The sequence below is a fragment of the Polypterus senegalus genome, chromosome 10 (genome assembly GCF_016835505.1).
Source record: "Polypterus senegalus isolate Bchr_013 chromosome 10, ASM1683550v1, whole genome shotgun sequence".
NCBI classification, from domain to species: Eukaryota; Metazoa; Chordata; class Cladistia; order Polypteriformes; family Polypteridae; genus Polypterus; species Polypterus senegalus.
The window spans coordinates 75,279,362-75,307,065 of NC_053163.1; the positions used below are offsets into that span (position 1 = coordinate 75,279,362).

Genomic DNA, 27,704 nt, shown 5'->3' on the forward strand with positions numbered 1-27,704 from the left:
TATAAAACTTTGAATTATCACTACTGATCCGGTAGTTTATATGTACTGTACTCACAACCAGTACTGTATAAAGCAGTGTTTCTTAAATTAGGGGTAAGTGATTTTGATAACTGGGTAACATTGAATAGTGAATTATAATTATGGTGAATGAGAAAAGGTTGCAAACAATTTGCAGAAAGTCTTACAATGGGTCGTTGCTTACATGGCTACAACAAACTCCCCAGAAGTCAATTGGTGAGTGTTCTCCAAGGGGGTGCAGGATGTCGGTCAACGGCAATTTTCCATGTGGGACTTTACTCCACCGGATGATGATCAATGGCGAGTCTCTAAAGTATAATGAGACAATGATAGGCAAACTAAAGTACTCAACAGCCATACTGGAGTAAAAGTAGAGATTACTTTTCTAGAAAATAACTCATGTCATGAAAATGCCCATTAGCTCTTTGAGGGCTGAATATTTTTTCCAAAAAAACAACGGTTTCACTCAGAAATCAGTATAAAATGTCTGCTGCTGCATGCTGTGGTTGCCAGTTTGCCAAGAATGTGCAGCAGGCTTGCAGCCAGGCTGTCTTCGTGTTGGTGGGACAGCAGCATCGGTCACGGTCACAGTGCATTACAATCTGGTTTCTACCTCTTATCATTGTTAAGTGGCAATCATCCCTGGCGAACATTTGCCAGCACCACGACCAGTCAGCTGAAGCTGGAACCTCGCATTCGTTTTCAATTACTTGTATCAAAAACTGAGTCTAACAATTCATAGTCCAGTTTAGAGATAACATACAAGACGCCGTCCACGGAGTATATTGCTTTATGCATTTGCTTTGATCTCTCTCCAGATGTCAGGGCCATTTTTGCCATTGCGTGCACCTTGCTGCTCATGATAGTGCAGTGAATCTCTGTCAAATCAATGGATCTAACTTTCCTTCTAGCAACGAGAGTAACGTAGCGGTTAGTTTTGTCACAGTTTACATTCAATTACCGATTATCGTCAACTCCTCCTTTCGACAAAAGTCAACATCAGCCCTGAAAGAGTTAAAAAACTACAAGTAGTTTTTTACTTTCATATTATATCCATCCATTTTTGATAGCAGCTTATCCAGAGCAGGATCACGGGGAAGCTGTAGCCTGTCCTTGCAAGTGTCGGGCGCAAGGCAGGAATGAGCCCGGACAGAGCACCACCAAATTTAACGTTGCCAGTCCACCTAACCTGCATGCCTTTTGACCATGGAAGTAAACCAGAGCACCTGGAGGAAACCCTTGTGCACATGGGGAAAACATGCAGACTCCACAAAGAAAGAATCCAGAAAATGAACCTTCCTTGTTGCAAGACAACAGTGCTACCACTGTGCCACCATGACACTGCCCATTTCATATAAATTCAAAATAAAATTCTTTCAAGCTTAAAATAATACAGACTACCTTCCATTTTTTAGTGTGACTTGTATTACAGTCACTAAAGTATGAGCCAAGTAGCTGCAACTTGAGACAGTGAAATTCACCCACTTTAAGAAGGAGCCAATTTATTCCTGAAGACCTCTTCATGAACTGGATTTTCAAATTGCGAACACCTGATTATAACTAATTTGAATTGAAAGCATTTTAGGCATTCTTTAGCCCCAATAATGTCCCTCGATTTTTGTTCAAATAATACTGAACTACTGGCATAGGTGGATTAATAAAAACATTTTGTCATCAAAGTAAAACCTAATAATGTTTAATAACGCACTTTACCTAGACTTTATTCTGTCCAGTTTCAGTGCTTCCTTGCACTTTTCCAACTAGTTCAAGATCAGTTTTGGAGCTGTTTTGCCCAGAATAATGAAACAAGACACGTGAGCAACACACACAAACAACCAGGTGAGTAAACCACAACACATGAAAGCACAAATAAACTTCCCTGCTGCCCAATGATTAGCCAAATGCCCACCCCATTCAGGAATCTGCCATGAAGACAGTTTTCTGAATGCGGTAACATCAGCTATGGAAATAACGAAGACTGGGCCTGCTTGTCAACAATATCTAGCCTCAACCCAAACATTCAGCCCTGCCCGTGATGCACATTTGAAAAACACAATTGTTTACACATGTGAATTTTCTTACAGTATGGAGAGCCCTATTTCATATAACTGACTGAGTAAAACATTGTGTATATTTCAATAGCCTTTATGTTTTCTGGTTTAAAATAGCAATTACAAATGTGTCCGGTAAAATATATAGGATTAATAATATCTGTTTGTGTTTGAAAATGCAGGTTAAGTAAAAGTGAAAGTAGACAGAAAATGTTATACTCAAGTAGAACTATTTTCAAAGCACACTCAGATACATTTAACTGTAATACACTGGCCATAACCAATAACAGACTGAACAGAAAATGCACAATCATACTCTATGCTTGCATTTCTGCATAATGTAATTCAATACTTAATTAAATGACTACATCAATTTAATACATACATCAATTTATTTATATATTTATATATATATATATATATATATATATATATATATATATATATATATATATATATATATATACAGTATATAACAATTAAGCAAGCGAAGGTGTAGGCCTGGTGGCTCTGGACAGACATCTTGATGTTCTTTAAAAGGGTATATTTTTGTTATTCAGTTGTCTCCCTTCTCTGGGAACTCTTATACAGAGCTCTTAAAAATATACTTTAGCTTACCCTGAATTCTTGATCTCAGAGCGAACAATGCAGGTTATCTCCTGGACAGAGAAAAGTCAATGAACTGCTTGCCCGTAAACAAATATCTTCGGGGACGCAGGAATTTGATAATCATGAGTACAGTTATTCTGAGGACCTGGAAAAGGCTCATGTCTAATTGTCCGAGATCATCTAGTCAGAGGGGTTGTAGACTTGCTGCTGTGTGCCATTAGGCCCCGTTTTTGCAGAGTTAGAGTTATGTTTGCATTTAGCCATTATAATAAAAGTCAATTCCCTTAAAAGCTTCTTTTTATTTATCCTGGGTTTTCAGATTTCCATAAACAGAATAATAAGGTGCAGACAAGACCTGGAGATCTCAACTTTGGCTAACTTAGGTTTATACTTCAGCTGCTTTAGAATTAAGACATAATTTCTGCCACATCTGACTGTGATCTCTAAATGTAGTGCTGTAGTTTAAGTACCTTGATCATGTGTTAGAGGAATGTTTATTGGAAGATTGATTAATGACTCTTGACTCAGTAGGAAGGTACAAATCATGAAGAGAAAGTCAGTGGACAGAGCTCTTAGCTTACAAGATAATTTGTATCCTCATTCATGTTGTTGCTGCTGCACTCTTGCTCCAAATGAAATAGGCGACCAAATGAACACAAGCTGGTCCACACTAGTTTTCTATCAGATGGCAGTTCATCATCAGATTCCTGCTACTCACGGTTTGTCCCAACAGAATAAAATGCTCGCCTACACAGATTACACCTTATACAATAAACCTCTAAAACAGCTGAGATTTCCCAATGTTGGCTTTCTGACAGTTGGAAAATCCGGGCAAGCAGCATTTAGGCATTTATAAAGATCAGCTTGGTGGCTCCTCATTTTAAATTGTTGACAAGGTTAAGTTAATTTTTAAGTTGCACATTCAAGACACATCACCTTTTTCACTATATTTTTTTATTGCTGTCCCTTCATTTATGAATTTCAACAGTCTCTGCTATTCAAGGCAACTGTACTGGCACTAACACACTGTAAGATATGAAAGCTGTACCAGTATCAACTGCCTCCATGGGTTTGTTGTACCCTTGTACCCTTGTTTTTAGTTTTCCACAATTTGTATGCACTATTTAGTAAGTGCTGTTTACCTCTTACAACAATTCCAACTGAGAAACTGTTCTTTCTTTTCTAACTTTGGGTGTTCAACCAACTAACAAAAGACAGCTCTTTACTGAAATCCTATTTGCTGGCAGCTGAAAGGCATCAGCGCAAAGAATGGTCTAAATAAGGAAAAAGTAACATATTGAATTCATGTGACAGTAACTGATGTTGAACAAGCAAAGGCCTGCAGGATAAAATCTTTTAGTAACAGGCAGAGCTCAAGGCCTGTCCTGATGAAAAATAGCTTTCTGCATATGGTCACATTGCTGTCGGTAAGACCTAATGGAATGCTCATCCAACTGAAATGATTTAACCTCTAACACTGCATTTTTGAAAATTACCTCAAAATTAGAAATAACACCTGTATCACTTTAGTTAGAGGAAAAAGGGTTTTAAAAAATGTTTTTTTACCAAATTACACAAAAGAAAGTAACTCTATTTAATTCAAAAAAGAAAAATTAAATATTTTAACTCAGAAATGAATACTTAAATACAGAACCATTAAATAAGATTGGGTTCAAATCCTAGCCTGCTGATTGTCTCATAAGATTTTCTGCAGGTTTTCACTACACATTCCAATGGCATGTAGGTTAGGTTAACGGGTCTTATCTTAGTGAGCGCGGGCATGCACCAGTTTGTCTCTTGCAGTGGACTGCAGTCATGTAAAGGGCTGATTTCAGTCCTGTGGAAGATGCACCTAATGATCCAACTGGATTAAACTTATTTCAAAATGGATTGGTAAATTGAAGGAACTTTGAAATGTCTTAGCAAAAAGGTGACAAATAACCAAAGTCATATTAAGAATTAACAAAGCTAACAAAGTCTCTAATGCTCTAAGCCTTTATGTTACCCTTTATAATACTGTTCACACCTCAGTGAGCAATCAGTGTTGGTTCATTGAAAAGGTAACACTAAAGTATAATCAGTCATTTTACTTTTCTCATATATCTTAAAAATATGCAGGTTATATTGACCGAGCACTCTGAAGTGGCCTTGTCTAAGAGCATATGTGCTGCAATCAATAGTTGACGACTGCTTCCTGCCTTGCTCCCACTGTTGCTTAGGTATGCTCTAGCAATCCTATAAACAGGTTTGGGAAATGATAGATTGATGAAGGTTTGATTAGATTTGATATTGGGCACCATACTATACGACTACTATTAATATCAATACAAAGATTTAGAAAGGATTTTTAATTTGGCATTTTGAATGAAACGGATAGTGTTTTTAAACTGAGATCAATTAAAGTTGCAGAATATACTGTTTTATATCTTGAAACAACCTGTAAATAAAGAAGTACCCCCTTCACAGTAAACTTGCAAATTGTTTGCAATAACTTTTATTACCCTTATATGCTCCAGGTTTCATATTTAACCACATATGATGAATAAGCATACATCTATGTGGAATGAAGAAAATGAAAGTTAAAATATGCTTCCATTGTTTAAAAAAAAAAAAAAAACTTCAGGTCACATGGGTACTTATACAGAGACTGAAATTAAATTCTGGAGAAACTAAGATGGCCGGCTGCAAAACTGCTTTTACTAAGGTATGGCTTGTTACTTTATATTGCCCTGTATAAATCTGCTTGCTCACTGCACCTGAATTCACAGCTAGGCACAGTTCTATAGTAATTTAACAACAAAGAAAGTGGCTTTTGACAGAAACGTTGAAAATATGCCAATAAACTTACCCACATCACTTTGAATGACTTGGCCAATAAACTGCAGAGCACACAAAGTTGAGTGGCAATGTTACGTCCATTCAAGCCATCTACATTCTTCTACCTGTGGACCAGATAAAATCACTAAAAATCTAAATCAAAGAGAGTGCTCCATATAATATTACATGAAAATAACATACATCTATTATTATCAGTAATGTTACATTAGTTTAAACGTCACTAATAGCAAATGGGAACATAATATACCACATGATATGTATTAGTCATTAAACCAAAAAATGGTTTGTTTACCGTTTTAAAAAGTTGCATAACACTAAGAATGGGTAATATTTAAATGATATCATGAAACAATAATTCTCAATTTTTTCATGTTTATTCTTTACGTCTGCTCAAAAAAACATAAATAAATGGGTAAATTCATAAGGAAAAAATAAAAAGGTTAGAAACACAATGTTATTTAACACAGTAATAGTAATTTTCTCAAACTAAATAAAGAGAAAACTGAAATCTTAGTAATTGGCAATAATGGATTCAATGAGGTTATCAGAAATAAACTTGATGCATTAGGATTAAAAGTTAAAACGGAAATAAAAAACTTAGGGGTAACTGTTGACTGTAATCTGAATTTTAAATCGCATATTAATCAGATCATTAAGACACCATTTTTTCACTTAAGAAATATAGCAAAAGTTAGACCTCTTATATCATTGAAAGATGCTGAGAAATTAATTCACGCTTTTGTTTTCAGTCGCTTAGATTACTGTAACGCACTCCTCTCAGGACTACCCAAAAAAGACATAAATCGTTTGCAACGAGTGCAGAATGCAGCTGCTAGAATCCTAACTAGGAAAAGAAAATCCGAACACATTACTCCAGTTTTGATGTCACTACACTGGTTACCTGTGTCATTCAGGATTGACTTTAAAATACTGCTTATGGTTTATAAAGCCTTAAATAATCTCGCTCCATCTTATATATCGGAATGTCTGACACCCTATATTCCAAATCGTAACCTTAGATCTTCAAATGAGTGTCTCCTTAGAATTCCAAAAGCTAAACTTAAAAGAAGTGGTGAGGCGGCCTTCTGCTGTTATGACCTAAAATCTGGAATAACCTGCCAATAGGAATTCGCCAGGCTAATACAGTGGAGCACTTTAAAACACTGCTGAAAACACATTACTTTAACATGGCCTTTCTATAACTTCACTTTAACTTAATACTGATACTCTGTATGTTCAATTCATCACAATAACTATTCATAGTGGCTCTAAAATCCGTACTGACCCCAACTCTCTCTTCTGTTTCTTTTTCCGGTTTCTTTGTGGTGGCGGCCTGCACCACCACCTACTCAAAGCATCATGATGCTCCAACATTGATGGACTGAAAGCCAGAAGTCTACGTGACCATCATCATCAAGTCCTTCCATGAAAACGCTAAATACAAAGAGGACTGTTTGATTTATGTTAGGTAGATTGCCCAGAGGGGACTGGGCGGTCTCGTGGTCTGGAACCCTCCAGATTTTATTTTTTCTCCAGCTTTTGGAGTTTTTTGTTTTTCTGTCCACCCTGGCCATCGGACCTTACTTATTCTATGTTAATTAATGTTGACTTATGTTTATTTTTTATTGTGTCTTCTATTTTTGTATTCATTTTGTAAAGCACTTTGAGCTACATTTTTTGTATGAATATGTGCTATATAAATAAATGTTGATTGATTGATTGATTGATTGACAGTGATGGTTTGTTATGGTAAGCAACGGGATTGTGGCCAGGCAAGCCGATGACAAGGATTGGGACTATGTTCAGAAGATATGACTCCTGTCCTGCAGATTCTGCCTATTTTGCCATGTCTTTGTGGGTTATCTCCATCTTCACTTTTATACAGCATGTCAGAAAAGGACTATGTTAGAGAAACGAATGAGCTGCCCAATGATAGTCCACTGAGATATTTATCCTGCCTTATGTCAAGTATTGTGGGCCCCCACAAAACTGATATAGAAAAACTTTAGTGAAGTGATGAATTGATTGAGGCAAAGTTAAGTCTGAAGTAATTTTTTGCAAGTTTATGAAAACATTACTTTATTATTTAGGGTCCAAAAAAAAAACATAAGACTTTCTAAACCAGCCTGTTTCCGCTTTTATATGGCTATACTAAAAGTTCCAATAAGTGTAGGTAAAAATTAACAAAATATTTAATGGTGTGACAGATAGAGGGCACTATCGTCCTCTTGAACCCTCAGATCAAACATCAGACACCAGGTAAAAGTCCAATAATATGACTTTTTATTAATAAACAGTGCACAAAGCACCCTCCTCTCCACAATACTCATACAATACACAATAATTCTCAATAACAATAATCAATCCACCACTCCCAGACGCGTTGCCACCCTTCCACCCAGCTCAGTTCATCATCAGGGGATTTCCCACAGTCCTTTATATTCTCTGACCCGGAAGTGTTTCGATCCTTCAGTCCATGTGAGCTCATATCACTTCCGGGTCAGATAAAAAGTCCTCTTCTTCATCCTGGAAGTACGTCATTCCCTCTATCGCCTTGACTAAGACGTACTTCCGGGTTATAGGCGAATCCACAGTCTCGGTGTCTTCCTGCAGCGTCCCCTGGAGGTCCCCATGGTATCCAGCAGGGCTGTGATGACAAACTCCACTGTCCATGATGCCCTGCTGGAACTCGGGGCACCTCTATGTTGCATGCAGGACTCCACCTGGCGGCCTGGGGGTATTGGCCGGGATGATAGACCGGCCTTATCCCACAATGGTTTAGTGCGGATTGTTATTCAGTCAATCAAGCCCTCAACTATCTCCCTCTTCCATTTATTTCAAAATATCATATGCCGCACTTTGCAGTTTATACCTCACCACAGAGTAGCAGCTTGTTAGCAAAAAAAGTATCTTAACAAGCAATTAAACAAATTAAAAAAGAAAAATGAAACAGGACTACTGTGCCCTAGACATATAGACAGATAGGACTTTATTTGCCCCCATGGGGAAATTTGGATTTTTACAGAAACTCATTAAATATATTAATAGGTGGGTAGATAAACAAATGCACACAGTATGGTCTAAAACACACTAGAATGACTGAAATGAAAGAAAATTAAAAAGTAATAAATCTTCTGACTTGGCAGTCCCAGTCCTCATTAGCACTATGCAAACATATTGTTGTTGATATAAAGGAGCCCCAGTAATGTTTCTTAACACACTTCTGTAATTATAGTACATTAGCTGGAAGTCCTGACTGCCAGTGTGCCAAAGAGAGGATGTACAGAATTATGCACTATTTGTACTTTATGAAAATGTACAGACCTCCACAGTCAACAGGTAAAAAGCAGACAGCTAGCAGCTTACCATTAATTCACAGAGGAGTTTTCTAATTCAAACTAGAGGCTCTCTATTTTTAACTAGGGTGAGTACCAGGCTTTTGTGAAGCAGGTAGGTGAAAACTGACCAATGGACACTTTTCTTGCGTTTATGCAAAAGACAAGCTATACATAAAAATAAAAAAAAGACTGAGGAATAAGACGTCCATTCATTATTTTGGTTATGTGCTGGAAAACTATATAGTGTTTCCAAAATACTACATTTACAACATATGATCGTACTGTAATAATGGGAATTGCAATACAGCTTTGATAGATAAACTGGGTTTGTTATTTTTGAATAATCTGACATTGAACCAAGCAAAAGTAAGTAGTAAATATTCATATACAGTGAACTATTAAGTCCAATACTGTTTGGATAGGTTTATCTTTGGGTGCTCCAATTGTCCTTCATATCTCAAAGGCACGTTAAGTTAGGTTGACTGGAGCCTCTAAATAGTTCTATTGTTCATATGCAAGTAAGTGTGCACTATCAATGACTGGCACTAATTCTAGGGAACTTTCTTGCTTTGATACAAGTGCTCTCTCAATGCCACTTTGTAAGCATGCCCGTATAGAAAATGGATGGGAGAATTTAATATATGGTTTAATACAGTATGTAATATCCTCAGACTACAAATATTAATTTTTGCATTAAAGTCAAAAAATTATTTTGCATGCCAATGAATGCTGTATGAGAGGAAATAAATATTACAAATATGAAGCTACTGGAAGGGCAGAAAATCAGCAAAATGACGTACCACAGGTAAACCTGAAATCAGTCAAGGAAAATTAAAGAAATCACAGCAAGCTGGGATGCATTTATTTTGTACTGATTTAGATTTAACACATTATTAAGTAAAGGGTGAGCTGGTTGGGGTTTAGGTACAATGGATACATAAATATAAAACACCCTACTCCTAAAAGCAAAGGTTTTTCCCACATAAGCTCCAAAGTGGTTTTCAATGCTTCATGATAAAGTTTCTGTACAACTGTTCTCCAAGCATATAAAATCTGATATTTTATTTCATAATTGAAAAAGACTACATATAAGTAATAGAGAAGGTTTTTTTTTTCCCAAGTAGTGCCAATTCATAAGCTGCTCCAAAGATGCAAAAAAATGTGTTCCCCACCAGCCATAAAATAAAATACATACATCATTTCAGGAGATAAAAAGGCACACCTCATATCATAAGCATTAGCAATATCTGGAAAAGATTACAAGCTGTATTAGAAAATATAGTAAATCGATCTAAATTCTGCCAAAAATGAAAAAAAAACTACATACTAACATTTAAGGTTACTTGAACTTTCAAACATGGGATTTACTGGTGCATTTAAGGTTTTAGTAACAAGAAGAAGTTGAAGAAGTTGTCCCCAAAAAACACTATTACTGTACTTCATATCAACATCTGATTGAATGGTACATTAATTTCATTTGACATCAGGGTAGTGAAAGCTTACTGTCTTTGAAAGTTTCAACCCATTTCTTAATAGAACAGACTAACAAAAGGGTCTAACACAACATACATGTTTATTCCAAGGGTGGTGTGCATTTGCAGAAACGTTTCTTTCTGGTTTGGTAATTTGAAACCTTACAAATTTAAAACAAATGGACCAACTACTTCAATTAGATTTTAATATATTTGAGTGGTCTTCTAAGGAATTCAAATGTTTTTAGATTTTTAGGATCCCTACCAAATTTTTATTTTGCAACTGTAAGGCTACAACTGTACAAAATATAAATTAATATTGGCTAAGGGCTAGGTATCTTGATATAATATGAATATTTGACCAAAGAGTCCATCCAATGAATACAAAGGAGTACAACAGAAGTTAATGGAACTTTCCTGGATCTGGTCCAGTGTCCGATGGTGCTAAAGTTGGATTAAGCTTGCTCAGTAAATCAATAAGCATTAATTTCACAGATGCAACAGTACAATCTCTATGAGAATCATACTCATCTCGTACATTATGCATGCAATGCAGGACATTCCTTAGCTGGTAGAGGAAGGTATTCTAAATTAACTGAGATCAAAATTATGGAAATAAAAGCTTTTAAATATTACACTTAAAAAGAAAAATCTTTTGTTTACTCTGTAATTACAATGTGAGTATATAGACTAAGCATCGCACATGTATTTGTGGAAAAGCTTCCACTCCAACAAATAAACTAGACTCACAATTTGAAGAGGCCTACACATAGAACCCACATATAAATCCAACAAGTAGTTGCATCCAGCATAAAACACACTTTTCTCAAACCAAGTACTTTTATTTTAGACTCACTGAAGCAAGAATTTAAAAAAAAAGTAAAACAGGTTGCAAAATTATGCAAGATCATAAATAATTTATTTTCCAAAAGAAAACAGATGTAAGATTTATTTTTTTTCTGTATTTATTTACAATGCCAGCTGTATTTCTTTATAAAGATTTTAAAATTCTGCCAATAATGCCAATTTATAAATGTTACTTGTAATAAAAGAGCCAGAGGAGCTTAGAACTCGTTATCATTTTAGAAAGGCAATATGAATGTGACAGCACAGTGATAATACCATATCTGCATTATAGTTTTATTCTCAAGAACTCTGATGGTCTGCTTGCAAGTTGGGGTTATTACTGTTATTCAGAAAATAATCATGCAAACATTACCTCTGAATCACATTAGAGACTTGTCAAGAAAGTTGCTGTTTTTCGTTACTCTTTCCAGATAAAGTAAAAGCATCCAATTCTTTGCTTGTCCTTAGGTGTCTCTTACATTAAAAGGATGCAGTCATGGCAGTGGAGGGGATGGCAACGTGTGAAAAGGTATGAAAGTGATTCTGTTTGTTTTTCCATGAAGTATTCACTTTCCCCATGACACATTATATAAAATGTTATATTGACCAACATGCACTGAATGTTTTATAACTTTGAAAGTAGTCACATTTGTGTTGTAGTCAAAATGTGCCAAGCATTGCTTATACAGCACACAACACATCCAATAAACAGAAAAAGAGGCACTAGACCTCCAAAATGTCAACCAGGATGGATCCCTCCACTTTTTATAGCTACATGCTAGGTAATTATGCAAAGGACTATTAGAAGTCAAAACATAATTCCATCAGCTCTCATTCTTAACATGAAATAAATGAGTCATATTAAAACTTCTCTGCCCACTCTTTTTACTTTTGTTTTGAACTTGTCAGTCCTCTTGCTACTGACAACAAACTTGCATTTGCACTTGCCTGAATTCAACAGTGTAGGAATTTATATAGCATCACCTACAGGACAGTGTGGTACTGCAAACTGTTGTCAGGGATGCCAGGGGCAACGACCTGGCCGGGACGCCGTGAGGGACCGGAAGAGGGTCAAAGCCCACCCTGGATCACGTGGGGGCTGCCTTCCTGGTTGCTCTGGGGGCCACGGGTACAGGACATGGAAGCTCCACCCTGCAGGGGCCCGTGGTCACTGCCAGGAGGCGCCCCAATGCCTTGGGGACCTGTTACCCCAGTACTTCCGCCACACCAGGAAGTGCTGGGGGGAAGATTTAGGACGGCACCCAGAGAGCTACCGGGAGGACAGCCGGCACTTCCGCCACGCTGGGGCGTGGCCAAGGGAGGAATGCCGGGAACACCTGAGGCTCATCAGGGGACTGCATAAAAGGGGTTGTCTCCATTCATTCAGCGCTGGAGTCGGGTGGTGGCAGTACAAGGCAAGAGAGAGGAGAGTGGAGGCGGCCCGAAGAAAGGCATATTGTGGCCAGGACTGTGTTTGGGGTTTGTGCATTTGACTTTTGTAAATAGTTATTATTGTAAATAAACGTGTGGTGGTGATTAAGAGCATGTCCGCCTGTCTGTGTCCGGGTCGCTCCACACTGTCTATACCCAAACAGCATGTAGTCTCCAAACGTGAAGAACCCATGCAACACATGAATCATTCAATTGTGTCTTGGAAGTTTAAAAGGTGGGAAATGAAATGCTTAAAAAGGAAGATTAGCTTATACGTAAAAGGAGACTAGAACCTTTGTTTGGCCTTTTAAAAATTAGACTTAAAGTAGATAATTAGGATCATGTCAAAAGGAAAGAGGACAATTGACATATTAAAACAACAGTGTTTATCTTCCTGAATATGTGCTACATATCACTCTTCAGTGCAGATCCTTAAAACTTTAACTTTTAGTCTTGAACTGCATTAAACATATTATAGTACTGTCATGAGAAAAGAGAAGAAATAAAGTGTAGTAAACAGTACAAAACAATTAATACTCAACACTGATTATCTTATCAAATCATCAGTTACAAAGAAGTCTAAACAGTAGATTTCGGGAGCTTTAATTGTTCAAAGTACCTTACAAACAGACAACATTCTTTTTTTTGGTACAAAAAGTATAACTGATTTTGTCTAAATAATTTGAAGATGAGATGTATAGTAATTACATTTCAAATATCACATTACATACTGTATGTATTTTCTGAATGTATTATTTCTACTACAGAGTCATAGTAGTGAGCATAATGTAGGAACCATTCCTGGCCCAGGGTGCCATATCATCAAAGGATCACCTGACCACAGGCCCATATACTAGAGCTGCTAAAGAGTACCATCACTTAAAATTTCACGTTTTTTCAAATGTAGGAAGAAAATATGCCGACATAGTGTTCAACATTCAAACTCGACACAGTCAGGAACAGAATCCAGATTCCAGGAGTTGTGAGGCTTCAGCAATATTCTTTATTATGCCTGATAGGTCAATACCAGTGTACAACAAAGCAAAACAGAATAAAGCAAAAAGGTCTAGGCCGTATAACTGACAGATAAATGTGTTAATAAGACAATTACAAAAAAAATTAAATAAATCTTTGAATCCACAATGTCACATAGTACTTGCTGACACTTAACTATATCATTTTAAAACAAGAAGATTTACACATGAATGTGTACATTTAATTTTTGTTCTGTTTAAGCTAAATCCTGTTTCCCTAGAGCATGAATTAAAAGAATAAATTAAATTTTGAGATTAAAATAAGAAATGCTTTAATTACAGTCATGTAACTGTGCAAATGAATTGGCAGAGCACTTTCTGCTAATAAGCAATGCGCAAACATAAGCATGAATAAGTTATGCAAATGTTGGCATTCCTCTGACTGAAAGCAAATCATTCAGATATAAACCTCCCCGGCTATATTTTTACTGAATGTTAATCATTATCGTTTTCCCTGAATAGAGCATTTTTCCTTTATTTATGTAATGTAATTTTAATTAATTTATATTAAGTCCACCATTTTTCAAATAAATGATTTTGAATACAGAAACATTAACATCTTTCACAATACAGATTTTTGGAAGAAATTCAGTTCTTCTCTGTGTTCTTAGCACTTTAAGAAAACGTGAAAGAATGATCAGAAACAAAATATTCAGCACAATAAAAATGCCAATAGTGTGAGTGTGTGTAGCACATTTTTCTTTAGTAGCTTATCCACAAAAAATGTCCCCATAGCGTTGTAGCGGGCCTAGCAGTATTTAATGTCTTTTTTCTCTTCACTTGAAGCTACACAACTTTAAAGAGAACTGGCCAAGAAGCACTGATTTACTAAAAGCAAAGCTTTGATGAGCACAGAAACAAACGCTGTACAACAGTGGCCAATGCAGGTTGGGAAGACGTTCTACATGCTCAAAAAGAAGCTTCAAAAGGAAACAACAAAGAAAACAAACTACAACAACTAAAATACAGATAAGCATATCTTTTTAGGATAAGCCAACTACAGTAGTAAAACTACTGTACTTGTTTTCGCAGAGAAATTTTCCAACAAAATACACCATTACAAATTGGCATAGAGTTAATACAGCAGAGATTATAATGCAAAGAAATGTGAATATAGTTTTCATATTATAATAAACAAAAAATATAAGTAGGCAATGTAATAGTAGGTCTAGTATATTAAAAAAGATGGATAATTGATATTCTTCTGCAGAAAATGGCAAGGATAATCAGTATACAAGCTCAGAAGAAATTCAGAGATGCTTGAATGAAAAGGTGCTTGCCAGACTGGGATAGGTTTTGGTTCTCCACAACACTAAAGGTGTATAAAAGGATGACAAAATGAGCATATAGATACATTTTTTGCACATACTGTACTACAGGTATATGTTTTCTATACCTTGTTTCCCAAGAAGGCAGAGGAGTCCTGAATACAGAGGAGTATACAGATTTATATACACACACACACACATACTGTATACATTTTTCCACATGCAGGCTTCAGGAGCACTAGTCTAGTTTTTTCCCCCCCTAGAATGGAGGAAGACATTTTAGACAAACAATGACATCACATTTGCTATGCTGATAGAAGCCCCTTCCCTTCAGGTCAACATCTTATATAAACCAAAAAGCAACTGGAAACCAGCTTTAAATAAGAATATTGATCCAAATCAGGAGCAGAGGTAAAGGTTTTTGATGATTAAATCATCAATTACACACAGGACTAACACAAGAATCTTACCTAGTTTTTCCAAGAAAAAATAATCCATCAAACAAGGTTAACTCATTGGCAACCCAACACCCTGACAGCTTTTGTGCTTTATTTATATATATAACACACATGTATATATAAATATGGTCATAGAAACTAAGGAACACAGAGACAGAGAGAGGCAGTTACTCTTTAAATGAGCAAAACTGTTCAGCTATCTTATGTAAGTGCTGTGATTTACAGGTGTTAAGAATCTATGAGGTGCTGTGAGTGAACTGTAAAAGCTGTCACATAGCCATTAAGAGATGTGTTTTCCAAACTGGAGGGTGTCTATGTGTAAGAAATGGCACCAATCACAAAAGGCCTTTCCAGACTTTCAGTTTAAACAGACAGACAGGACAGCTGGATAGATGTTTCATTAATGTAAAGGGAAAACAGTGGTGGTCAAGTACAAATGAAAGGGAAGCATGATTATGGAAAGAAACAAACAAGCAGTTCCAAGAAAAAGTTTCATAACACAGAGAATTCACCACTTTAAAATCTGAAACAATATCACCCAACACTATCAAACAGACATTATCACTATCTTACTTAAGGCTGTGTCTGAATGGTCCTACAACAATGTCAATCTGACAATGGGCTTCCTTCCAAAAATAACTACCTATGCCATAAACCTTATGAAAAACTTGAGAACATCTATATAGAGAAAATCTTCCCCTTCATTTTCCCAGATGAAAAATCTCAAAAGTGAATCAAAGGAGCACACCAGACAAGAGCCATAGTGGTCACCAAGAAATGTTGAGTATACCCAAAAAAAAAAGATACTCCATTTTGAACTCCACTCTTAATTGCTAAATGAATCTCTTACCTTTCAAGTGCAAAGACAAGTGCTATCTTCAATAAGAATTTCAGGTGCAGATACCAATTCGGTTAGATTTGGATTAAAATGCAAACAAATCAGAAGAGCAGCCTCAATAGGAAATCCAATAGTTTTAAACCAAATGGATTCATTTTGAAGATACAATATATACAGTAGCTTTTGTACAACGATGCCCAGTGTACCAAACCACACAAGTTGTCTACCATTATAAGAAAATCTGCTGATTTCCTAAAGTGGCAAGGACCTGCCACATCTCACCCGGCATCTTGCAGGTAGACTCATTTATAATGTCAAGTTAACAGTTGAAAACCAGAAAACTAAGCTTGAAACATCCTAAAACCATTTCCTCTGGCAGGGACAATCACCTAATATAATTGGTTAGCTGCTGCTTGCAGTGTGGCCATATGGAGTTTTACCAAAAGTGACATGGCAATGTTTCATCAGAAGATCCACATTTGGAGTCAAGTACAGTAAGTGGATTCAGAAACATACAGTGGTGTGAAAAACTATTTGCCCCCTTCCTGATTTCTTATTCTTTTGCATGTTTGTCACACAAAATGTTTCTGATCATCAAACACATTTAACCATTAGTCAAATATAACACAAGTAAACACAAAATGCAGTTTTTAAATGATGGTTTTTAATAATTTGGGAGAAAAAAAAATCCAAACCTACATGGCCCTGTGTGAAAAAGTAATTGCCCCCTGAACCTAATAACTGGTTGGGCCACCCTTAGCAGCAATAACTACAATCAAGCGTTTGCGATAACTTGCAATGAGTCTTTTACAGCGCTCTGGAGGAATTTTGGCCCACTCATCTTTGCAGAATTGTTGTAATTCAGCTTTATTTGGGGTTTTCTAGCATGAACCGCCTTTTTAAGGTCATGCCATAGCATCTCAATTGGATTCAGGTCAGGACTTTGACTAGGCCACTCCAAAGTCTTCATTTTGTTTTTCTTCAGCCATTCAGAGGTGGATTTGCTGGTGTGTTTTGGGTCATTGTCCTGTTGCAGCACCCAAGATCACTTCAGCTTGAGTTGACGAACAGATGGCCGGACATTCTCCTTCAGGATTTTTTGGTAGACAGTAGAATTCATGGTTCCATCTATCACAGCAAGCCTTCCAGGTCCTGAAGCAGCAAAACAACCCCAGACCATCACAGTACCACCACCATATTTTACTGTTGGTATGATGTTCTTTTTCTGAAATGCTGTGTTCCTTTTGTGCCAGATGTAACGGGACATTTTCCTTCCAATCAGTCCACAAGGTATTTTCCCAAAAGTCTTGGCAATCATTGAGATGTTTCTTAGCAAAATTGAGACGAGCCCTAATGTTCTCTTTGCTTAACAGTGGTTTGCGTCTTGGAAATCTGCCATGCAGGCCGTTTTTGCCCAGTCTCTTTCTTATGGTGGAGTCGTGAACACTGACCTTAATTGAGGCAAGTGAGGCCTGCAGTTCTTTAGACGTTGTCCTGGGGTCTTTTTTTTTATTACTTTTTCACACAGGGCCATGTAGGTTTGGATTTTTTTTCTCCCTAAATAATAAAAACCATCATTTAAAAACTGCATTTTGTGTTTACTTGTGTTATATTTGACTAATGGTTAAATGTGTTTGATGATCAGAAACATTTTGTGTGACAAACATGCAAAAGAATAAGAAATCAGGAAGCGGGCAAATAGTTTTTCACACCACTGTAGCTGTTCAAGCAAGGGTTGAAAATTTTGTATATTATGAAAAACAGAGGAGTAAAAGTAAAATCATAGTAAATATGTGAAAACTCCAAGTAAGGTAAAAAATAACAAAAAATAGATAGTGGCTTAATGAAAAAAACAATGAGAGAGGGCTGCTAGCTACTTCAAACATTTTTCTCAATTAGTCATTGACTTCAAATAGCAACAAGATGCAGTGGCAGTGGGAGTCTGCTGTGAAAGTTCAAGCCCCACAACACAAGACACAGAATACAAACTGATGTGTATCTAAATGTGCATACGGATACATTGCATAAGACTTAACAATTCAACTAAAAATCCTTTTAATCGACACACATTGTGCAAAATGTTAGTTCTTCTAGTTGAGCAATAAATTCATTTGAGATTAATGGAAGCAAAAACGATTTTTTCACAATACTTCTGCCCAAATCTGAGATGCTAGGTTACTTAGTCATGACATTTAGAATATATAATGTGTATAACAAATATATTTGAATTTACATCTATAATCTCTTATAGACTGTCTGAGCAGGAGCCATGGATTTTACATGAAGGTTGATGTGAGGTACTACCACTGTGAGTGTTTGTGAATACTAGTTAAGTACAAAGTCACAGAAAGTGTGGGTAAAGCTCTATAAACTGCATTCTTCTCGAAAGTCATACCTCTATATTTATTGAAAACAACTGACACATAAGTCACCTCTTTTATATTCCTTTAGGTCTAACTGAATCAAGAACTGTATAGAATTTTTTAGTTAATCGTGGCAAGGACAAGGACCAAAAACAATGCATTAATGTACTGCGATTCATTTCTGGGTATTCACAAAATATACAACTGTGCAATCTGACAAACAAAAAAAAAAAAAAAGAGTTGGAATCATATAACGCTGATGCAGCCAAGTCAAGGTCAAAGCTCAACAAGCCAGTAAGGTTTCTCAGTTTATCAAACTCTCTTCTAAACAAGTTTTGCATTAAATTACCAATATCACTCAATCAGTTTGTTTTTTTTTCTATATCTGAAAATGTGTCTTCGACTAGCCAAATCAAACATCTTCCTACAAAGTTTGAAATATCATGTTCATATCATGTAAGGTGCATTAATAAAACAGCTATGTCACTGTCACTTCCCAAGAAAACTACAATAGAATGTCATCAGAGCTACATTTTCTGCACTAGCAAATTCTGTGACATTCCTTGTGGAGTTCATGACAAGTTTGGCTAGGCTTGCTTCAGCACTTATCAAATACATGAAAAGCACACAGACAGAAACAGAAAGGGAAGAGGTAAAAACAGAAATGCATTTTCTCTTTCAGTGTGTGAAACAGAGCAAAAGTGGAAGGAAATACCTTGGTACATTTCAGCCAGTCAACCCAGACATTTCAAATATGACAGCAATAAATATTTTTTGAAGATTCACATAACTGTCTCTAGCTACTACAGAGGAAACAAATTCTTAAATTTATTGAGCATTTCATTATATACTTATAAAAAATAACAACTTCTTGAACAAATTAACTTGTCATTAATACATTAGACTACTAATTGTTTACAATGCATACAAAGAGTATATGCTCTAGTAATACTGTATTTCTAATAATTATGCAAAATGGCACTAATTTATTTAAAAAATGCTTTTGTCCAAAGTGACTTAGAAATGCTCATATATTTCATCAGATCTCTCATTCAATACATTGGGGAAACTATAATACAAGACATCCATATTACAAAAAAACACTGTACACTGGAAGGAATTGGATATACAGAGTGAAGTAAAGCAATAGAGTTTTATTCCGTTTTAACCTGGGAGAACAATTTTAATTTAATATTCATTAAGTTATATAAAGTTACTTATTTTACTGTCATACCATAATACCATTTTATGTTTCTTGTGGACATCACCATATTTCTGGCACAGGAGTTGATGTTGACCAGGGTGATGTGTCCCAGAATTCTCTGGGGTTGAACTACATGTAATGTCATAAATATTGATATATCCTCTACATTGTATCCAAGATAAACTTGAGAAAATTACTTGAGATAAGTTTCTTTGTGATTTTCGGGTTTAAAACTTTTTTGCATATTTCTAAACTCTCGACTATGATTCTTGTTTCACCCTTGTTCTAGTTTTTGATCCTGGAATGTCTCTGGTTTAGGGCTTTATCCTATTAAATAACAAAAGAAATCCTTAATTTTCTTTCAGACAGAAGAATCATCAACAGAAATAATTAAAAATTTAGTTTAGTCAAATCAACATGAAAATGTGTTTATACCAGATTTTCTCTTTTTCCTCTTAACAAAGAACTGTTGTAACATTTAAAAAAAAAAAAAAGTTTAACTTGGGACAGGCAGTGGACTGCCACAGAAGAAATTGGGCAGGGTACAATGTCAAAAGGATAAAGGATCTTGAGCAAAGGAATATCACATAATTATAATGTGTATGTGAGTTTCATAACTGGACCTTGGAGCAATGGAGGAAGGTGGCCTGTCTAATGAATCACATTTTCTTCTAGATTATATGGATAGCTAGGTGCATGAGCTTTGGTTAGCAGGGGAAAAGATGGCAGCAGGATGCACTATGGGAAAAAGGCAAGCCGGTGTAGGCAGTGTGACACTCTGGGCAATTTTCTGCTGGGAAACCTTGAGACCTGGCATTCATGTGGAGGTTATTTTAACATGTGCTGCCTACCTAAAGATTGTTGTAGACCACATATACCCATTCATGACAGTGGTATTTGATGATGGCAGTAGCCTAATTCAGCAGCATAATGTGCACTGTCACACTACACAAATTGTTCAAGAATGATTTTATGAACAAGACAACAATTCAAGGTTTTGACTTGGTCTTCAAATTCCCCAGATCTCAATCTACTGAAGCATCTGAGGGATGTGCTGGAAAAACAAGTCCAATCCACACAGGCCCCACCTCGTAACTTACGAGACATAACAGATCTGTTGCTAGTGTCTTGGTGACAGATACCACAGAACACTTTCAGAAGTCACGTGGAGTCCAGGTCTCGATGGGTCAGTGCTGTTTTGGGAGCAGCACCAACTACTATACCAAAGGGCCACCCCATTGATGCAATAAACAGGCTAACACTCAGTTTAGCAGAAGTGCTAAAAAAACTTGCGTGGCAATGTTTGCATGAAATGGCTTCTAAGCAGGAAATTGCAATCATTGAATTATTACTGTATTAGGTGCCAGATTTCTCACACCTGGAGGCAATCAACAGCATTGCTAAGTCAAATATAATTAAACCACCAAATGCCTCCTACACAACATGAATTGTTTACAGACTGCATATAGAAAACTTTCATCTGCAAGCAAAAGTAAGATACTTGTGAATGAAATTAAATATAGAAAAGGGATTGAAAAGTGGAAAAATACTTAAGATATGATTCAAATTTGGCATGTGTAGCTTATATACATCATTTATTTAATTCAAAAAACAAAATAGCGTTAAAACACAAAAAGGCATAGATGTTTTAGCAAGCTCATGTGAGATGAAAAGTCAATCATCATTCATTAATAACATAATCATCAACTTTTTCCTGGAGAGTATAATTGCATGGCTGACCTTCACACATTTAAATTCTATTACTTTTATTGATTATCAAGTTAAATAACAAGGCATTGTATATAAACAGCTGGCTATTATTGGTTTCAGACAGTAACAAAGCAACCTGTTTAATTTTCATTTTTTAATGTGGTAATACCAATAACCCAGCCACGGGAGATACACAAACCAGTGTGTTTCTTAGTGCCGGTCCCAAGTTCAGGTAAATGGGGAGGGTTACGTCAGGAAGGGCATCTGGTGTAAAATTTTGCCAAATCAATACGCAGTGCGTTTTTTGTTTATTTATCTTTTCTGTTGTATTTCAATTTTTTTTAAAATATTATTAACGCTGCCCCACACAAGAGATGGAGAATTCACCACTTCCTTTGGTAGTTCAACAATTGTGACAAATTGAAAATTATAATAGTGAACCCAGCACCGATTAAGGACAGAGAATTGGAGCTCAATTCATAATGTAATTATAAAAGAAATGTCTCACAAGGTGACTTAAAAATAGAGCCAATCCAAAAAAATGTGCAAGTTTGGGCATGAATGTACTGTACACACTCATATATTAGCTTGTACATCATTGAATCTTTTATCTAATAGGAATTTTATATTCTAAATAGTACTGTTCTTTCATGTGAGCAGTTTCTTTCAATCTTTGTCAGTTAAATTGATACAATCCGGTGTGGTATTGTTTCAACTGCCTATGAACTTCCTACTGTTAATCATGGCATTGTCTTTGAATCTTTTGATCTTGTCTCACTTTCACAGTTAAAAAGTACCATTGGCACCCTTAAACCAGCTCTCAGTCCTCTTGATATTGTACCACCATGCCTCTTAGCGGAAGCTTTTGATGTTTTGTGACCACCTTCAATAGCCATTATCAATCGTTCTACTGTATTACTGAAGGTTTGTGCCCTAATTTTTTTAAACATGCTGTGGTGCATCCCTGTCTAAAAATGGCAGAATTAGATACTGGAGTTTTTGTCAATTTTTTCCCAATTTCCCAACATTTCTGGCTAAAATATTAGAAATAATTATTTATAATCATTTGGGTTGATCACCTTAACTCCAATAATTTATTTGAGATCTACAAATCTGGCTTTAGGTGTTATCATGGTGTTGTGACGGCCCTCCTGAAAGTATTCAATGACTTTTCTATTATTACTGACTCAGGTGGCAATGCAGTCCTTGTCCTTCTTGACTTGTCCGCTGCCTTTGACACTATCAACCATGAGATATTGCTGTTGCAGCTTGAACATCTTGTTGAGCTTAAGGGGGCTGCTCTTAACTGGTTCAGGTCATATCTCACTGGTAGACACTTTTCAGTGACGTTAAATTCCTCTTTTTCATCTACTGCTCCTCTTAAATATGGTGTTCCTCAGGGATCCATTTTGGGTCCAATTTTAATCTCTATATACCTTCACCCTATTGGAGCGATTTTTAGGAAATTTAACATTTCTTTTCACTGCTATGCTGATGATACACAGGTTTATATTCCCGTCTGCAACTCTGCAATAAAACAACAGCACAACTGTCTTTTTGAGCTAAGATCCTGGATGGCTAATAATTTTCTTGAATTAAATCAAAATAAAACAGAGGTGCTTATAGTGGATCCATCAGCTAAAGCCCAAATTGGTCTTGGACTTCTCAGCTCTTTCTCTGTCTTTTGCAAACCTCAAGCCCGCAATCTTGGTGTTATTTTTGACATTAACCTCTCTTTTGAGAAACAGATTAATTCTGTAGTTAAGAGTTGCTTTTTTCAGCTTTGTCTTTTAGGTAAGATCAAGTTTTTTTTATCTTCTAGGGATCTTGAGAAAGCTACTCATGCTTTTATCTTTTCTTGCCTTGATTATTGCAACTCGCTATATTCTGGGATTACCAAATCCCTGATACGCAGGTTACAGTTGGTCCAGAATGCTGCCGCTCACTTTCTGGTTGGGGCAAAAAAAGTCTGATTCTATTTCTTCAATATTAGCTTCTTTACACTGGCTGCCTGTCAGTTTTTGAATTGATTTTAAAATCTTGCTGCTAGTTTTTAAATCTTTACATGGGCTTGCTTCTGCCTATTTATCTGAATTGTGTGCTTTACACCAGCCATCCAGAGTGCTTAGATCTTCTGGTCAGTTGTCTCTTGTTGTCCCTCATACTAAGTGTAAAACTAACGTGGCCTTTGCAGCTGCTGCCCCTCGCCTGTGGAACTCTTTACCTCATCACATAAAGGAGTCGTCTACAATTGAACTGTTCAAATCAAGATTAAAGACTCATTTCTATTCACTTGCTTTCCATGACCTTCAGTAATACTGATGTTTTCCTCATTGTGATTATGTAATCTTACTTCTATTTATTATTTACAGCATTTTATTTATGTTCTTTTATTTTATTTCTATTTATGTTAATTGTATGTTTTTTTCTTCCTTTATTGTAAAGCACTTTGGTCACAGCATTCCTACATTCTTTTAAATGTCCTATATAAATAAATTGACATTGACATTTTTTAAGCTGTAAGTAATTAGGCATTTCAAAAAACTGAACTGGGGCATTTTTTCATAAACAGGATATTAATAAAATGATAAAGAAAAGTTCCTAAAACACCAAGGCTGGCTCTTTGTATTTCACAGTGATTTAACATCTAAATGAACCAGACTCTGAGCCCTACCTCTAAACCGAGTTGCCTGGACACAAGTCAAAGGCTAACATTTCAGTAACGGACATGTCCACATGCTTGTGTTCACAGATAATGGACTATTTTCTTGTCATATTGTACCATAGCACCTGTTTGTTTTATGAAATTAAACCAGCCAGCCAAGTGCTAGTCATCTGTAACATTCAAGTGTTTTATTTTTTTATTCCATCATTTATTTTGTGATGTACAATTATGTGTGTGTGTGTATAAAGTAAACAGAATTATGTATAAAAAAAAAAACAACACCAGTGCATAAGGGAGTTTATGCATCCTTCAAAATACAAAGGAGGTGTATGAACCAAACCAAGAAAAAAAGATAAAACAAATGATGCTCATGGAGTTGGCAAATACAGATGAGAGACGGAGAGTGACAGGGACAAGGACAACAGAGTAAATATGCAAAATGAAGTTGTGTCATAATAGAATGCTCATATGATGTGAAAAATCCTTTAAGCATGCCTCAGCCTCTTTATCATGGTCATTTATAGTATGGCAATTTACCTTGCTCACAAAACCTCCACAAACAGTATGGAATAAAGTAAACATACGACAAACGGAGCAATCTTAACATTAAGCCTGTTGTGCACGCTGTTTTTGTCAGGAAAGGTCAGAAAACAAGCAAAGGCAAGAATATGTCAGCCTGTTTTTAATTCAGTAATGAACTTGATGAAAGTTGTGGACCTTGGAAGAAAGAGCTTATGATGTAGAGTTCTGGTCAGAGACCAAGGCTTAACTGAAGGTACAAAAGCAAAAAATGTGTCATGAGAAGAAGACATAGAAGTAGCACATGAAAAGAAGAGGCTGAAGTATTTTTTAGAATTATCCATTCTTAAGAAAAGTACTGACTTTGAAAACAAATACCAAAAAATTTTATAATTTAAACTAAGTTACACATTTTTTTCAAAATCTAACATAGTACATCATACTTTTTTATGCAGAATTGTTTGCTTAATAGAACAGGGTCGCAATAAGCTCCAGTTCTATATAGTTAACTTAAAATCTAAGATGGAAACAAAGTGTGGGTTGCTAGACTACCACCACAATATTTGAATAACACAAAACATTATATTCTAAAACGCGGCGGCACGGTGGCGCAGTGGTAGCGCTGCTGCCTCGCAGTTATGAGACTTGGGTTCGCTTCCCGGGACCTCCCTGCGTGGAGTTTGCATGTTCTCCCCGTGTCTGCGTGGGTTTCCTCCGGGCGCTCCGGTTTCCTCCCACAGTCCAAAGACATGCAGGTTAGGTGGATTGGCGATTCTACATTGGCCCTAGTGTGTGCTTGGTGTGTGGGTGTGTTTGTGTGTGTCCTGCGGTGGGTTGGCACCCTGCCCAGGATTGTTTCCTGCCTTGTGCCCTGTGTTGGCTGGGATTGGCTCCAGCAGACCCCCGTGACCCTGTGTTCAGATTCAGCGGATTAGAAAATGGATGGATGGATTATATTCATTTATGTTTTAGATGGATTATATTCTAAAACATCCTTAATCCAGTTCAGGCTTATAAGGATCTAGAGTCCTCACCAGGACATGAGTCCATCACAGGGCAAAAGCCACTGTTACAGAAGGGGCAATCTGAAACAGTCAGTTGATTAGAATAAATGTATTTCAGGATGCAGGAGAAAAAACACAGTGAACAAAACTACCCAGAGGGAAAAGTCATGCAGACAGGGCAGACTCCACACAATGTCCAGACACAGGATTTGAACTTAGGATATTGTGGTACTACCAAAAGTGCTACTGGGTCAGCTCTTAATAATATATGATGTTAACATGACCAAGGTTGGTACTAGCCTTGTGACTATATCTGCTAATGTAACCACAGGCTTGATTAAGCAAGTCTGTAGATGGAAACATGGGTGACAAATAGAATCAGCCTGTCCAATTGTCCGTTTTAGCAGTAATGCTGCAGTGCAATTGCATTTTAAGTGGGGCCACACTAAGTGTACCGCGATAATCATGATAGGCCAGCGTAACAAAACATTTAGTGGGTATTCGCAAAGAACACAAGTCCTAATGTCAAAGGGTTATATGTGTACTGCTGGTCAGTGGTAATAGAACATCTCATAACAAGAAGACGGGTAAAGAAAAAAGAAAATTGTGCTTGGGACCATTTGTCTAATATATGATTAACTATATTTATTATTTATTATGACTTTATGATGCCAGAAGTCTGAAAAGATATTTAAAAGATATCAAGACAGAATATAATAACTAGAAAATAATTAGATGATCTATGGCAAAGCAAAAAATAACTTTCTCACAGTAGCAAAAACTTTGAACCAAATACGCAGAAGAAAAAAGAGTTATTAATATTGGAAGTTATGATGATGGTGAGCTGTCACAAAGTATTGGAGTGTCATTTAGTAGCATTATTTAACAGTTAATACTAGTGCTACCAATAGTACTGAAATAAAGGGAAGACATTTTTATTAAAGTTTACTCAGCATATTCTGGTAATCCTATGGTGGGTGTGGTATTAACGACTAGAAAGTTGCAAATGTGATTCTAATACACTAATGGATCCTACTAATGACAGACCAATAAGTCTTATTTCTATCCCATGGAACATTTCTTGAAACTATAATCAGAAATAGGGAATAATATTCTAAAAAATATTATAATATTTAGAATATTAAAAATAATATTAAAAAAAAACATGCTTATATGGGTTCAAGGAAAGCAAGCAATTATCTTAAACTATAAAAAAAACCTTTAATTCTGAAGCTAGAAGCCAAGTCTTTGTTTTAATCCCGTACATGTTCCAGACACTGAATAGTGTATATATTTGAGAGGGTGGAAAAAGGTGGTTGTTATGTAGAGGTGCAACAAATAAAAGCTTTACTGTTTTAAAGTTACATTGGTTCTAAAGTGTGAGAGAATGAAGGGTGATTGGATTTTTGGTGTAATGATGGTAGTTTGTATTAACTAGGGCACAGAGCAGGGAATATAAAGAAGTACTGTAACGCAAAACGTTATTTATATTGCAGACAAGGCTTGTAGATACTCATCAATGTTGATGTCTGGGTCTTTATAGCTTGTGTATTTGCTGCCCAGTAATAAAATCAAAAGTTGGGTAGTGCCATGCCCCCTTCTGCTTTAAGTTGCTGTAGAGTTGACCTTTGGATACAGGGATGTTTCAAATTCTAAATAAATGAAGTTATGATTGAGTCAAACTTCTTAAAAAAAGATTTGTTAATGTATATGGGCATGCTTTGAAATAGGAATAGCAGCTTGGGAAGGAGCTCAACAATCTCAACAATGCTGATTCTCCCGTCTAACATAAGTTGGAGGGTAGACCATCTAGTCACATCTTGTTTAATTCTTTCCATGCAAACAAAAAAATTGTGTTGAAAAGGAGCTTTAAAAAGCTTCTCTGTCTTAAAGTGACTGCTGCACTGTTTCCATATTCTGAGTGACTGATAGAGAATTGGATTATTAGTATACTGTCAATAATTTATTGGGACACAAAGCTGGGCATATAAAGGAAGTACAGCAAAATTTCATTTCTATTGGAGACCAGGCCTCTCAG

At 36.3% G+C, this 27,704-nt stretch overlaps 1 protein-coding gene across 5 annotated transcripts in view; it reads right to left on the reverse strand.

Annotated features, from left to right (window-relative positions):
- enox2 (ecto-NOX disulfide-thiol exchanger 2) overlaps positions 1-27,704 on the reverse strand; it is a 918,217-nt gene that overhangs the window by 720,312 nt on the left and 170,201 nt on the right. For 4 of the 5 annotated variants that reach the window (XM_039765987.1, XM_039765986.1, XM_039765984.1 and 1 more), the window contains exon 3: positions 5,527-5,620. The gene's annotated coding sequence lies outside the window, so the exon portion shown is untranslated. The remainder of the gene's footprint in view (positions 1-5,526; positions 5,621-27,704) is intronic. The other variant, XM_039765983.1, reaches the window with a different exon arrangement.